The following is a 14,553-nucleotide window of genomic DNA, read 5'->3' on the forward strand; positions in this document are numbered from 1 at the left end:
CGTACATTTCCACGTACGTGACGACAAGCCTGCCATGCCATTCTATACTTGTTATTATTGTTGTTTGTGTCATCAGCCCACAGTCGGGTTTAATGCAGCCCACCATGCCATCCTATCCTGTACCAACCTTTGACTTTTATATAACGGCTGCATCCTACTTCTACCCTAATCTCCTTTTAATATTCACACCTTGGCCTAACTCGACCGTTCTTACTGGCTGCGCACGTTGAACAAGTGCCGGGTGTCTATTATTCTATCTCCTTCTCTCATGAAATTTAGCCAAATCAATCTCCTCTCACCAATTCGGTTTAGGGTGACAATGTTAGTCTCTTAAGTATCTTATTGCTTTTGGTGAAGGAAGTGATCATAACCCTGAGAGCTACAGATTTATGTCAGTTTCAGTCAACACGTACACGACTTGCATTTAATAATTCTTACCAGGCACCACAGAGATTCATACCTGGGGAATTTTGGTTATGGACCCAGTGACTGTATCGCCCTCTAAAACCCATCCCGCTGACCTAGAAAGAGTGCTTCATCAAATTCCCTTCAAAAGTGTAGAAAAATTCTACCCTGAGTATCAAGCTTGAGGCTGTATATTGCTCTACATTGCATCTGGAGTAACAAATTGTGTAGCAAGATCTCAGCGAGTTATCAACACAATCATTCAGGAAGAGGCATTTCTCTTTGGAGAATGAGAAAGCTGAAATCCTTTCTTAACCTCTCAAAGCCCAATGTCACCTACAGGTGACACCTAATATTAATCAAATGTCTCGTATGAACTTCTCTGCCTGTTGGAAATACTCAAAGATAGGTCTTGTAATTTGAATTGGACCTTTCTTTAATTAGCAGCTTGCACTAGTCAGTCAGCCCACGCTCAAGTAAAAGAGGAAACAAACTGGATTGAACCGGAGAAGCAACTGCGCGTTTTTATGGCATGGAAAGTGTGTGATAAGAGGTAATTATATTTTGTAGTTTATGCTTGTATATTACTCAAAGGGTCAGAAATGAAAGTGATACATTCTCAAGAATAATATTATAATTTAAGCATGTGTTATTGACATGAAAAGGCATGATGTCACCTGCAGGTGATATTGGTCACATAAAGTAGGCTGTTTTAACCAATTTCAGTTATGAATAGTATCTGATCTTCATGTCATGTTTTCTCTCCCTTTTCAGTTTGACATTGGATGAGGTACTAGAAATATTGGAAGATCTATAGATCTATAGATTATTTGACCATGTTTCTACTAAATGACTCCCCTTCCCGGTAGAATGTTGAGGTTGACAGTGGAAATAAATGTGATATCAGCAGATGATGGTACGCCCCGTGCCTTCTAATAAAATGCAGCAGGCACATGAATTTTCTGGGACAAACAAACCAGCAGCTTCAAGGAAAAAATGCAATAAGTTGTGGGCAGCTACAGAGGATAATTTTATTTTCCGATTGGGTGAGGTGACGTGCACGAGGAACCTTCTGAATATGACGGGCCGCAACTGTCTCCAGTTCAGTGCATTGAGATACTGTCCATTGAAGAAGAAGAATTTCATTGTGAAAATGTCAAAGTTATACGTTGCGCACAGGAACCATATGTTAGAGGCATAAATTCAGATGACATAAGGGTTTATATCACTGTCCTATCTTCGACTGGCAAAACGAATCTGGAAAACATAAGAATGATTTTGGAAATAAAACCAGATGTTTACAATAACTTTGTTTCCAACAGCATGAGAAGAAATACACTTCCAGAAATTCATGAGTATTTGTGTCCTTCAGATAATATGAATCTCTCCCTCAATAACGAAATTGGCATGGTACAAAAATACTTCAGATTTCTTAATCAAAACTTCGGGCAGTAATTTGAGGAAGTCTGTTCAAGCGATCTTGCAGTTGATGAAGCAATTTTTTTTATTACAGTCGTCGCAGCACCAAGAAAGGCGAAACCTCTAAGGTTCGGCCTTAAACTGTGATCAGTTACTACGCGATTTAGTTACTCGTAGCCTTTGAGACTTACCAAGGATCTAAATCGGCTCAGCATCCATGACAGTCCAATGTGCGTTAGGAGCAGCAGTTGTCTTCGCACTTGAAAGTAGGCTACCAGCAGGCTGCAAACTGTAACTATACTGACCAATGTCACCTACAGGTGGCACCCCTGTATTTTTTATTTGTGGAACACATTTCCTCTAAATTTTTAGTTTTGCATTGTTTTTCGTAATGTAGCTAACATAATCTAAAAGGAAATACATAGATCTATTTCGTAAATTGTGTTTGGACTTTGACGGGCTAACCTGGTGTGTGTGTGTGTGTGTGTGTGTGGCAACTATCGCAGAGTCAACGAGTGTACTATACCTCACACTGTTGACTTCAGTTACTTTCTTCAAGGTAAAACAGTGTTTTTTTTTAATTAGACATGTGACAATCCTTCTGCCAGATAAGCTTAGCAGATGAAGATAAAGGAAATTTAGCCCTAATCACCCCTGTTGGACTATTTCAATTCAACTACATGCCGTATGGGCTTAAAAGAAATCACATTTATTGGAATGTTTTGAGAAGATTGAGATCGAAGATGGTTAGGATGATGTAACAATAAGGGAGTATTTTGGTTTTAAAAATTACTTAAAAATACAGAATTTTGGTTTTCTTCTATGAGACGATGAAACATACTGATAATTTGTATAACATAATTCGGACGCAGATTGCCAATGCAGTTACCATGATCAATGCATTAGAACGTTTTGAATCAGCTGTTTCTGAAATAAGAGAGAATAATGAATGGTATCAGGATGATGATGATGATGAATGTTGTACCACAGCAACAAAAAGCTCTAAATAGAGTTCTGGTTTAAATCTGATTCTAGATGCCAACGAAGTGTGGGATATAGTGATTGTTGCGAACGACGAAACAACATATCGTCCGCACATAAAAAATTTCAGTTCCATAGGCGCACAAATACAATTTTGAAACAAGTCAAATGGGGGACCAGACTGCCCCAAACGAGCAGACACAAACACATCACTCACAAGGTGATTCAAACATGTATAACACATGAATAAGACACTGCATATTTACACATTATGTACAAGAAATTCGGAGGTACACCAAAACACGTGTACTGCTGCCGGTCGCCATGTTCACAGTCTGTGTATAAAACAAAAACGCAGCAGCATATTGCCAACTGTGACAAAATGAAATGCGGCAGGCGAGTACCAACACAAAGGCCGCAACATACTCCCCCTTTGAGGGATCTCAACACTCAAAATCAAAGTCAAGTGTTTATGTTCCTCACAGACAAATGAATAAAAAAAGAAAACTCAGATACAACACATACAAATGTACAACTATAAAACATCCTTGGGCAATGGACACAATTTCACTATGGCACGGCGCAAAAGACCAGTTTTAGTCTTTACACTGACCACACGAGTAATACTGTCACAACCAGGATGGAGCTCCTGGATTATACCAGTCTTCCAAACCAGAGGAGGAAGGTTATCCTCCCTTAGAAGCACTAAATCTCCCACAGTTGGAGTCCACTTTCCTACAGAAGACCATTTACGTCTTTGTTGAAGTGATTGTATGTATTCTTTTTGTAACACTTAGAGCAATTAAAGGTACAATTACCCTAAGTGACAGCACCAAGGGTCTGACCATGCACCAAAGGCACGGTTCAGATACATGGAAACGTGCTAGACAAAGACAAGTAAAAGGAGAAAAAGCACTTACCATTAGAAATGAAAACAGGGCCCCCAAAGGAGCGGATAAAATACACCTGGTCATATCAAATTATCACCCCTTTTAAAGGAAAACACCAACACCTTGGGGAACCAAAGGTATTTAATCAGCATAATTAAGTAATTAACAAATAGAAAGAAAATCCTCGCAGGAAAAATAAAATTAAAATTTAGAAATTTTAAACTCATACCAAAACCCTACGGTCGACCGTTTATAAAGAAAATAATTATTTAGTTCTTAAAGGACTTAGTAAGATTATGTAGATTAATGAAACACCTCATCAACACATAAGTTTTCTTCACCCAAAAGTTTTCTTCGTCCAGTACCAAAGTTTTTTTCACATCCTTTCAACCATGAAAAACAACCTTGACAGAAACAGTTTTTAATATTGATACTGAAAACCCCTTTTTAGGAAGAGCCCAAACGACCACCTGCAAGGATGGGTAGGTATTACGTGCACTTTTCACGAAATAATAATAATAATAATAATAATAATAAAAATAATAATAATAATAATAATAATAATAATAATAATAATAATAATAATAATAATAATAATAATAATAAGCTCCGAGACACCGGGAGGAAAAATGAGCAGAAGGAAAAATTAAAATCTCAAAGAAAAATAAAATGGACCAAGGTAATCCGCGCACAAGGCAGAATTCGTAACAGGCACATCAAATCCCAGTCATCAATCCCATCACAACAACATCAACAACATTAGCATTCCCATGGCAACGACCAACAATGGGTCAAGGGAAGGAAGGGGCCAATCACAGGCCGCAAAACAACAATAGGCAAATACTTACAAAGGACAAAGAAAAACAGGACGCAGAATATAACCCAAATACCGATAAAAGAAAAATATAATTAAGTAAATTTAAAATAAAATTAAACAGAGAAGCAAGAAAGAAGAGGGAAATGGGACAGAATGTACACGTAACACCCACATCCCTGAAGCGACTCGCTTGTTAAATTATTCCAGTTAAATAATAGCCTTTTAGCACAAAACTTTTAGGCCTAGAAAAGCCTTTAATAAACATCAAGTTTCCAGATTACGTTTTCGATGAATGCAAAACAAATTCGTTCACATAGCACGCAAGTCCCAAAGTTAGCAGACGTAATTACACATGCTATAAGTTCCAATTAACAAGCCAAAAATTTGAAATTCCACAAGGCAAGACTTAGTTTTTAGGTGACGCAAATTACTTCGTGTCGCACACACTTTCTTCACATAGGGAAATTTTCAGGTCTTTCGCAATAAATCAGTAAAAGTTTAGTTGGAACAACACTTACAGTTTCATCCAGATGAAGTTGTGAGGTCGGCTTCGGTAGTATATTCTACTTACTTATTTTGAAGAAAAACATAACATACAAATTCCAGGCGAGGAATATTAAACCAAAACAACATGCAGTTTTCACCAGGGCAAAAGCCCTACGTATGTAACCTTAACCAGGCTCGAACATTTTTGGAGAAATCATCTCGCTAGGGAGAGAGAAGCCACACACGTCCATCTCTTCCTTCTCACAAAACAGCAATGGCGTCTTCCCGAGATACCGCAGTGCACAGCCCCAACGATCACATGTGCACAGAGGGTAAGCGCCTGAGTGGTAACGTAGTTCGCGAGGTAGTACATACCTACGCCACTAGAGTGCAGGAGAATACAGTCAGGCACAGACAGGACGTGCATACGAACGGCTGGACAACAAATAACCTTTTCAGCGGCGAAGTTTCCAGCGATAAGTTTTGAAAAGAAGAAATAACGAAGCGGCGAACCACTTCTAAGAACACAGTTTTTCCACAGCCATGTGGCTAGTTCAAAAACATTTACCGAGAGGGAAAAATTGTTACGCAGGTAACAGTCTCCCTCCCCGAAACTTGACATGTCCAGCACATGTTTACCATCATAAGGCGGTGGTCTTGAAGCAAACAAAGTTTTTGGTAGAATAGTCCGTATGTGAAAATGACCACCAATCGCCAGCCTCATTTTATGCACCACCAGCAGAACGAGTCCAACTGTCACTAAGGACCCAAACACATGTGATTTAAATTTAAAAAACAGTATAGTTCACTTAGACGACACCAAATGTCTAGCCACTTTCAATTATAACGAAGTTCCATGCACCAAACTGTGCAACACCCAAGTCGCAGGCAAATTATTCATGGTCCAGATCACAGGGAACACTTATTCTCTAGATTTCGTGCTAAACTTTAATGTGAACTATTAACTTCCGCAAGTTCGTATGCGTCATCTGAGCGGAGGTTACGCTACCTTGTGGTACATACACACCTTTAGGTAAAGTTCATAAATATTTGCTTTTAGAACATTAGACCTTCTAGGTCTTAACTGCACTCGATCACATACCTATACTTAAATCACTACATGTTTGTCAAATTAGTAATTTTTATAGGACTTGCGTTAGATAAGAAACGCCTTCATTTGGTTTCCACCCTTTGGTTTGGATGGTATCGACTACCCCAAAAAAGGAAAAACGCCCAGAAAGGGAAGGGAAGAGAGAGAACAACATTGGTGAGCGTAAAACACAATCACAAGGTCCAACCGGAAAATACTTAACCTAACCTAAAACTAGATTAACATGACTTAAGATTACGGTATGGCACAGGAACAGAATACGATAATTATTTAAACAATCCATACCCAAAAACCAAATTACATTACATTTAAGGTATCATGCCAACTAAAATATATGGCCAAGGACACAATTTTCAATACACAAGGAAAACAATAACCTAGGAAACCAAGATAGTTATCTCCACAAAACACCTTTCAATACATACAACCAATCCTACCAGGATGGCTACACAATAACGTCACCATTACAAACAGAAACCAGGAGGCAAACGTTACATAGAAAAAAAACTTACAGACAAGCACCAACTCAAGGGTGCTGAATGATTCCCATAACAGAAATACTAAGAGAAACTCCCTTCCCTACATAATATTACGAAACCAAGAACCCTGACCAAGGAAAAGGATGTTGAAAAACGTTACACAGAACTACAAGTTAATTAAGCTTACAACCTCCTTTAAATTAAATTTAAAACGGAACAGAACCACCAATCAGTGAGCCAATTAACAATACTTAAACCCTTTAAGTACATGCCCAAGGTCAAGAAATAAATTTAGCAATAAATCAATTTTAATTCCACGTACACATTCCATGCAAAACCCAAATAAACAAGAAACAGGATTGGATATAGTTTACCCTTTTTTAATATTACCATTAAGAGAATTTCCCAGAAACAGGATACTAGGTAAGGATCCAAATTTCATGGGTCACAGTAAATAATTACTCAAGACGAGATGAATGTAGAGGCTGCAGTTGGAGACTTCAAGATCTTTCAGATGGAGGGTACGCGTATAGTTGGTCATCAGCAACGAGCCGAAAACAACACCAAGCAAAGAGTAATAGGAGGGTAGCAGAGGTTATAAAACGCAATCTTTAACACCATGATGAAACGGGACAGAAATTGGCCGAAAGGAAATAGGAGTGTTACCCAATCTAAAACAATATTTCTCACAATTTTACTACACATACAAACATATACCTTAACAATGGGAGACTCAATCAATTAAAAGGTTCAATAAAGCACCTCAATCAAGCCAACGCCTTTGAATATGGGAGCACAGATCTGACAAGATTCCCTACCAGCTATCCACAAGAAATCTCGGACAAATCCAGACTAGAAATAAGTGATATCCGTAGGCTCACACTGTGGCCACTCAGTCACAGGTAGCTCACCAACAATAGTACAAGGGAAATAAGATATGAAAGGTAGGTCACGAACCAGGTAGCTGGAAAACACTCCAAATAACAGAGAAATAAGAAACACAACTAAACAAACACACCACCAGATAGTGGGAAGGTTTCAATGCCGCCTATGAAGCACCAGCTGATCCCATACTCAACTGGAGCACCGTAGGACGACAAGATGACCAACCGATAGCCAAGGTTTTCAAACACTCCAGAAGGAAAAGGACCAATAGGCTGGCAGGTTATTTCGAAAAGAACATTATAGTAGAGGATAATTGCATAATGACGTCAGATTACTAGGGTATGCAGAGAATTAAAATAAAAAAATAGACCAGGTCATACAGAAATCATACATTACATGCAAGCAGATAAGACACACCTACAGAGAGTAGTAAATCCATGCCAGGGATTATTTCCCAATCTACCGGGACACAGGGTAAATTAAAGGCAACACCGCCCATACCGAAGCGCCATAACAAGTAACCAATACTGCACAACAATACAACTATAATGGACCACAACGGACATGCGTTAGCTAAAAAGGGAGGAAAACAGCAACTACCCTCAACAACATGTCGTGAAGCCATCATTCCACCTCACCAAATAAACCTAAAACCAAACCACGGTACCGTTTACAACATTACTAAGACAGGACCGAAACCAATACCTACAAGGCACGAAAGGAGACCGCACTCCTCAGGTTCAGGATCCATTAGTGCAATACGTGCAAAACACCACAATAACAAATAGACTGGGCAGGACGACATGGAGCTACAACTCGTTTAAATAACATACTACAAGAATAATACACCACATTAGAGACTAAAACCAGGGAAGTAAGGACTTCAGAAGAGGTTAGAATTAATACCACCTGCAAGCAGAAATACAATAAGAAACCACCTAGTTAACCCCCACAACCAGGAAGGAAACCCAAAGAAAATTTTACCAAATTAGGTTAGCCGGGGCAGCATATTTTTCACCAGAAAACCATCGGTACAAGAATGATTAGGAATAGATAACTCGGTGAACCGGGAATTCACAACAGATAACAGAAATGCTCCAGAGAAGGACATCAGAGCACTCGCAACCTAGGGAATCGTGTCACCAGAAGTTGGAGACAGAAGGCAGTGAAGACTATGAAGTCCATGCAGTAAAGACAAACAACCAACCAACACCAATTCCGATTGACAAGAGTTCCGCCATTGCCATCACCCACATCCAATCCAAAACATAACCAACAGGACCATAACACCGGGTATATCCAGATGCTAGTCAATTTACACCAACAAGATAACCGAAAGATAATACTTTTCAACAAATGCACACCTAACAAAACCACAATAGGAATAGATAACCGAAATATTACGCGCAAGGAATCAGATACCAAGAACTAGGACCAAAAACTAGGACAGGGCAAGATAAATAGGGGTTAGGAGACAAACCGCTTTCCTACCGGATTAAAAATAATGCACAGAGCAGAAATTGCCTACAATTTTCCAAATGAGTACCGAACCAAAGCAACAGCAGTACAAGAGCCCATAAATAAATTTATGATCAAAATTTTGCAAACGTAAATGATCAGGATATAATCGAATTATGATAGACGGAGTGACCTGCACCCAGACCCAAAGAGTAGTTAGATATCAACAATTAAGAAATTGGGTACCAATAGAGCAAGAGAAAATACACACGCTTCTAGCAAACCACAATTACCTTTTCAAAATACAATGATTAGAACAAGTACACGCTAGAAAGTACTACATGGTCATGCCAAGAATCACCGGAGGCGTGAACGCAGCAGATAAGGTACCAAAAGCTTAAACACGTGGTAAAAATTCTCACCCAACTAAGCAACCATGGTTGACAGGAAAAGAAGTTAAGTACAATAAGCAATACCAAAACTCCTCAAAATTAATACAGTACATGAGAAAAGGAAGAAAAAAAAATTACATGATAAACTTCACACTAGACCAGAATAATTACATAATAACCCACGGAGACCTATCAAAATTGCTCACTGAAAGGTAGCTCTCATCCGCAAATCCAAACATGCATTAACCTGTTCTTAACTGGGATAAATGAACCCATCTAATACTCTTGGCGATGGGGTCACTCACCAGTACCGACACCGGACATAAAAGCTGTAAATAGTACAGGGACCATGATACCGAGGAGCAAGTTTGGCTGAAAACTTGTTAATAGCCTTGCTAATGGGATAGGTCTTGACAAAAACTTGATCTCCAACCTTCAGCCTAGGTGACTTTCTACCCTTGTTATACTTAACCCTGCCTTTCTCATAGGATACAGACAACTTCTTCTTGGCTTCATCCCAAATTTTCAGAACGTCATTTGGTTTAAAGTCTGGAAGAAGATCATCAATGCCCAGAACATTGGATATAGGGGAGTACGGGGTGTAGCAGAACATAAGTGACATGGGGGTTTTACCATGAGTTTCGTGTGTGGCAGAATTGAAGGCATGAGCCAACCAGTGCAGGCAAGAGTCCCACTTGGATTGGTTATTGTGATGATATGCAATTAGAGCAGATTTGAGGTTCCTGTTCATCCTCTCGGCGAATCTTGAAGTGAAACCTATTAAACTAGTGTATTATTTAATTGTATAACTTCGTGTGCCCAGTATGTTGTACCCGTACTTCCTTTCATTATACACAAGACGGTAAGAAGGAGATCTAACAGGGGTGTTATCAGACAGCTCAATCTGATACTCAAGAACATCAGTAACTCCTAATTCTCTAATAGTTGTGAATAACTTGGTGGGCTCAGTATGTCAGAATGTTCTACATCCTTTAATTATAGAAAAACTTGAATTGTCATTTTAAGACGAAATATTCAGGTGAAGAAGTGATATTTACAAGTCACTTCTTCACCTACAATATGACATGGTCTTCCATCATAACGATATAAATATGATAATATTTGTAAGTAGATGTAAGTGTTTGATAATAATATTAGCGACATAGTTTCTCTTTAAGGTTTTAGAAATAATGAATGTGTACCAATTAACATTAGAACCGATTACAAATTGAGCACGCGATAGCATTATGAGCGTTCCATTATATCACTGAGCCTGTAATTCTGTTCACAATACACTCTGAACTCGAGGAAAGTGAAAATAAGAAGTTCTGAAAAGCTCAAGCAGAGGGAGAGTGTGGTGGCTAAATATCCTGCTACGACGATCATGCACGATAAAAATGAAATGGCGTATGGCTTTTAGTGCCGGGAGGTCCCAGGACGGGTTCGGCTCGCCAGGTGCAGGTCTTTTGATTTGACTCCCGTAGGCGACCTGCGCGTAGTGATGAGGATGAAATGATGATGAAGACAATACATACACCCAGCCCCCGTGCCAGAGAAATTAACCAATGATGGTTAAAATTCCCGACCCTGCCGGCAATCGAACCCGGGACCCCTGTGACCAAAGGCCAGCACGCTAACTTAGCCGATGACGGCTCCTGAGTGTCAGGCGCTAGAACAAAGTGCACACTGCCGGTATCGACAGTCAGCTAGTAGGCGAAGGGGAAGGGCGCTTCTGACGGGATAGCAAGTCGATATCTCGGTCTCGCTTGAGAATGTTTCGGAGCAATTGACACTCCGTGTTCCAGAACAGCGGAACATAACTGTGCACCGGCACAGTGTCCCGAAACAGGGATATAGTGCCCAACCCTAATTGACAGGAGATATAAAGGAATGACGCACGCTACAATTTACTTATGTCAACTTAATGCAAACGCATAAATAACGCCAAAAATTTCACAAACAAATACACGTGCTCTTATGACAGAATCAGTAACTCACAGGTCACTCCGCAAGATAGAGCTCTAATGGTGGTCTCTCGATATCTCGCATAGTGTCGCGTATTGTCTCTACTGTATTTGACAAAAGCACGATGATAATCGATAATGTGATTACATGTACCGGTCGAATTTCAAACACTGCATCTCGTATTACCAGCTACTATAGAAAGTCAAACAAATCGGATTTGACCGCAGAAAGCGAAACCAAGCGCCGATAATCAAAATCCGTACAATAACGTTGTTCATCCATACAACCGGAAAACACACTCAAAATCCGTACATTTTACGAAAAACCAGGAATATATGGCAGGTATGAAGGCGGTTCTTCATACCCTTTTCAACCCAGAAGACTGGAAATGGAAAATGAAGAAGAATCTGTTGAACTGAAGACGAAAATTAATACAATACTGCTATCAGCTCATTTCATCGAACAACGCCACCAACCTTTACTTCAGTGTCCTTTCTTTATTTTTCTGCTCATGTCATGTCTAATGACACAACCGAGTGGTGTTTACCAGAGCGCCCCTTGAAGCGAGTACTGTGTCAAACAATTGGTTTAAATGTTTAGCAGTTTTCATTGTTCCCCAGGTGGTACGTAAACTGTCTGTGTAGAATACCTCGAGTGGTGCCTCGGTGAATTCATTTCGGCCAATAACAGTGTTCATTAGTCACTTTGTGATATTTTACTGTAAATGTAAACATTCTGCACTAACAATGATTAGTATTAACTTCTTATCGTTCTCAACTGAGATCTATAAATTTCGCAAAAGTAATTGATTGAACTTAAACATTACCGACAATATGCTAAGAAGTTGCGGACACAGTGTATAAAATGATAGAAATAACAATTCCTCAATGAAGAAAATCCGTAACGCACTTAGCGGAATAAGCTGTACAATTGGCTAATACGCCCCTTAGATAACAACATACCAGCCACTTCAAAACAAAACAGTATATTTGAATGTTGTTTAATCACTTAAACGAACTCTTGAAGAACCAATTTGATTTGTAACTGTCAGTAGAACAGACTGAATTTAGGAAAGGATGTATTACTAGTGACAACTACAGAGTATACGACACTTCCTGAAAAGAGCACTGGCGGCACAGGGTGCAATGTCCCGCTATGTCTGGCTCAATGGATTTACTGTATAAGAGAGAAGGAACATCTCCGGGTGAGAAAACAAATGATACGAAAGCAGGTTCATAAGTCTTAACGTATGTGGACAGCCATGGAACGAGGGATCAACTCATTGAACTTTACGATCCAAATCTTAGTATACCGTACTAACGGAAATAAAATCGTAGGAACGATTTTTTATACATATATAGGCTACATGAATTATCATTATAGTCCGTTATGCCTTTCAGCGTTCAATTTACAAGCCTCTGTGAGATTGCAGGCTAAGGGCTCTATTCAGGATCAGGATCAGAATTCAGGACAGGTGTCTGTGCGAAATCGGTACGAGTCACTCCAGGTAGAACAACAGAGGGAAGCTGAGGGACAGGGAACTGTTGCTGAGATGTCTGGAAGTAGGAGGAAGGGAAAACGTAGGAAAGGGAAATGTAGAGTAAAGGATAGGAAAAGACAGGTGGAACAGGGTCATGGGAAGGAGAAAAGGGAGGAGGAAGTAGCTTCTGCAGCTATCAGGAAAGATAGGGCTGACCAGGAGGGGAGGGGATCAGATGAGTAGGGTTGAGGCTCTGGTCATGGGGGATTCCATCGTTAGACACGTGGGGAAAGTGTGTGGAGGAAAGGGAACCAGGGTAGAATGTTATCCAGGAATTAGGTTGAGGCAGATGTTGAGGAAAGTAGAAGAGAGGGAGGAGGGGAAGGAGAAGGTCGTAGTGTTTCACGTTGGTTATTATTATTATTATTATTATTATTATTATTATTATTATTATTATTATTATTATTATTATCGTATGGCATTTACAAGCATAATCTGTAAAAATATACAATTAACATACACATTAAAACATAGAGGTAATTAAATTAGAATGTCCAGCTTCGACAACCAGTCCACTGCACTTGGTGTCAATTCATGCAGAGTCCGTAAACCGTCCTTAAATGCTGACAGTGGACAGCTCTGAACAACATGAAGCTATGTCTGCTTCTCAGCACCACACTCACACGCAGCACTTTCACAATATCCCCACTTTTTCATCATATATCGGCACCTGCCGTGGCCTGTTCTGAAACGGTTGAGTTTTGACCACTCATGTCGAGGAAGATCGAAACCTGGCACTTTATTCGTTGGGTCTTTAATCAGAAAGGCGTTAGTGGGTGGACATTCTTCCCATCGCTGTCTCCATTCTGCTGTTACACTGAATTTTTCATAGGAGTGTAGATCAGTCCAGAGTGGATTCCTGGATTTTAACCTCATCACAGGTGAATCTCGTAAGACATTGAACAAAAGTGAGTTCCTGTGTGCAAAGGTCTTCTTGAGCAACTGTACTTTTGCTGCTTTTCTCCTCAGATCTGGAGGAGCAATGTTTGCTAAAACAGGCAGCCACTGAGTAGGAGTCGACCTCACTGTACCAGTAAGAACTCTCATGGTTTCATTGAGCTGTAGGCTACGTCAATCTTGCTCGAATGTACGCTGTTTTCCCACACAGGAGCGCAGTACTCACCAGCCGAGTGTACTAGAGAAAGTGAAGCAGTGCGAAGAGTGTTTGCATCTGCACCCCAGTTGCTGCCCGCTAGTTTATGCAGTAGATTTACTCTTGTACTCAGCTTCTTTGACAGATTCGAGCAATGCTGTTTGAACGACAAGGACCGATCCAGTGTGACACCCAGATATTTTGGGAAGAAGTTGTGGGAGACTTCTGTTCCGTTAAAAAGCACATGTAGCTTCCGATTAGCTTCCATGTTATGCAAGTGGAATGCTGTTACTTCCGTTTTACCAGGATTTGGTTGGAGTCTCCATTTGTGAAAATAGTCGCACATGGTAGCTAGGTCCTCTGTAAGTACATCCTCACAGCGTGCCAAATCCGTACTCTGAGTAATTAAAGCTAGATCATCTGCAAACTGTATCTTCTTTGAAGTTGTTCTTGGCAGGTCATGGATGTAAAGATTGAATAGAAAGGGAGATAAAACTGACCCTTGGGGTAAACCATTATTTAGAGATCTCCACCTGCTTCTTTCACCATTCAGAAATACAGCAAGTCGACGGTTGGATAACATGTTGTTTAGTAAGCATGCTAGCTTCTGACAAGGGATGACTTGAACAAAC

Source organism: Anabrus simplex, chromosome 10 (genome assembly GCF_040414725.1).
Source record: "Anabrus simplex isolate iqAnaSimp1 chromosome 10, ASM4041472v1, whole genome shotgun sequence".
Lineage (NCBI taxonomy): Eukaryota > Metazoa > Arthropoda > Insecta > Orthoptera > Tettigoniidae > Anabrus > Anabrus simplex.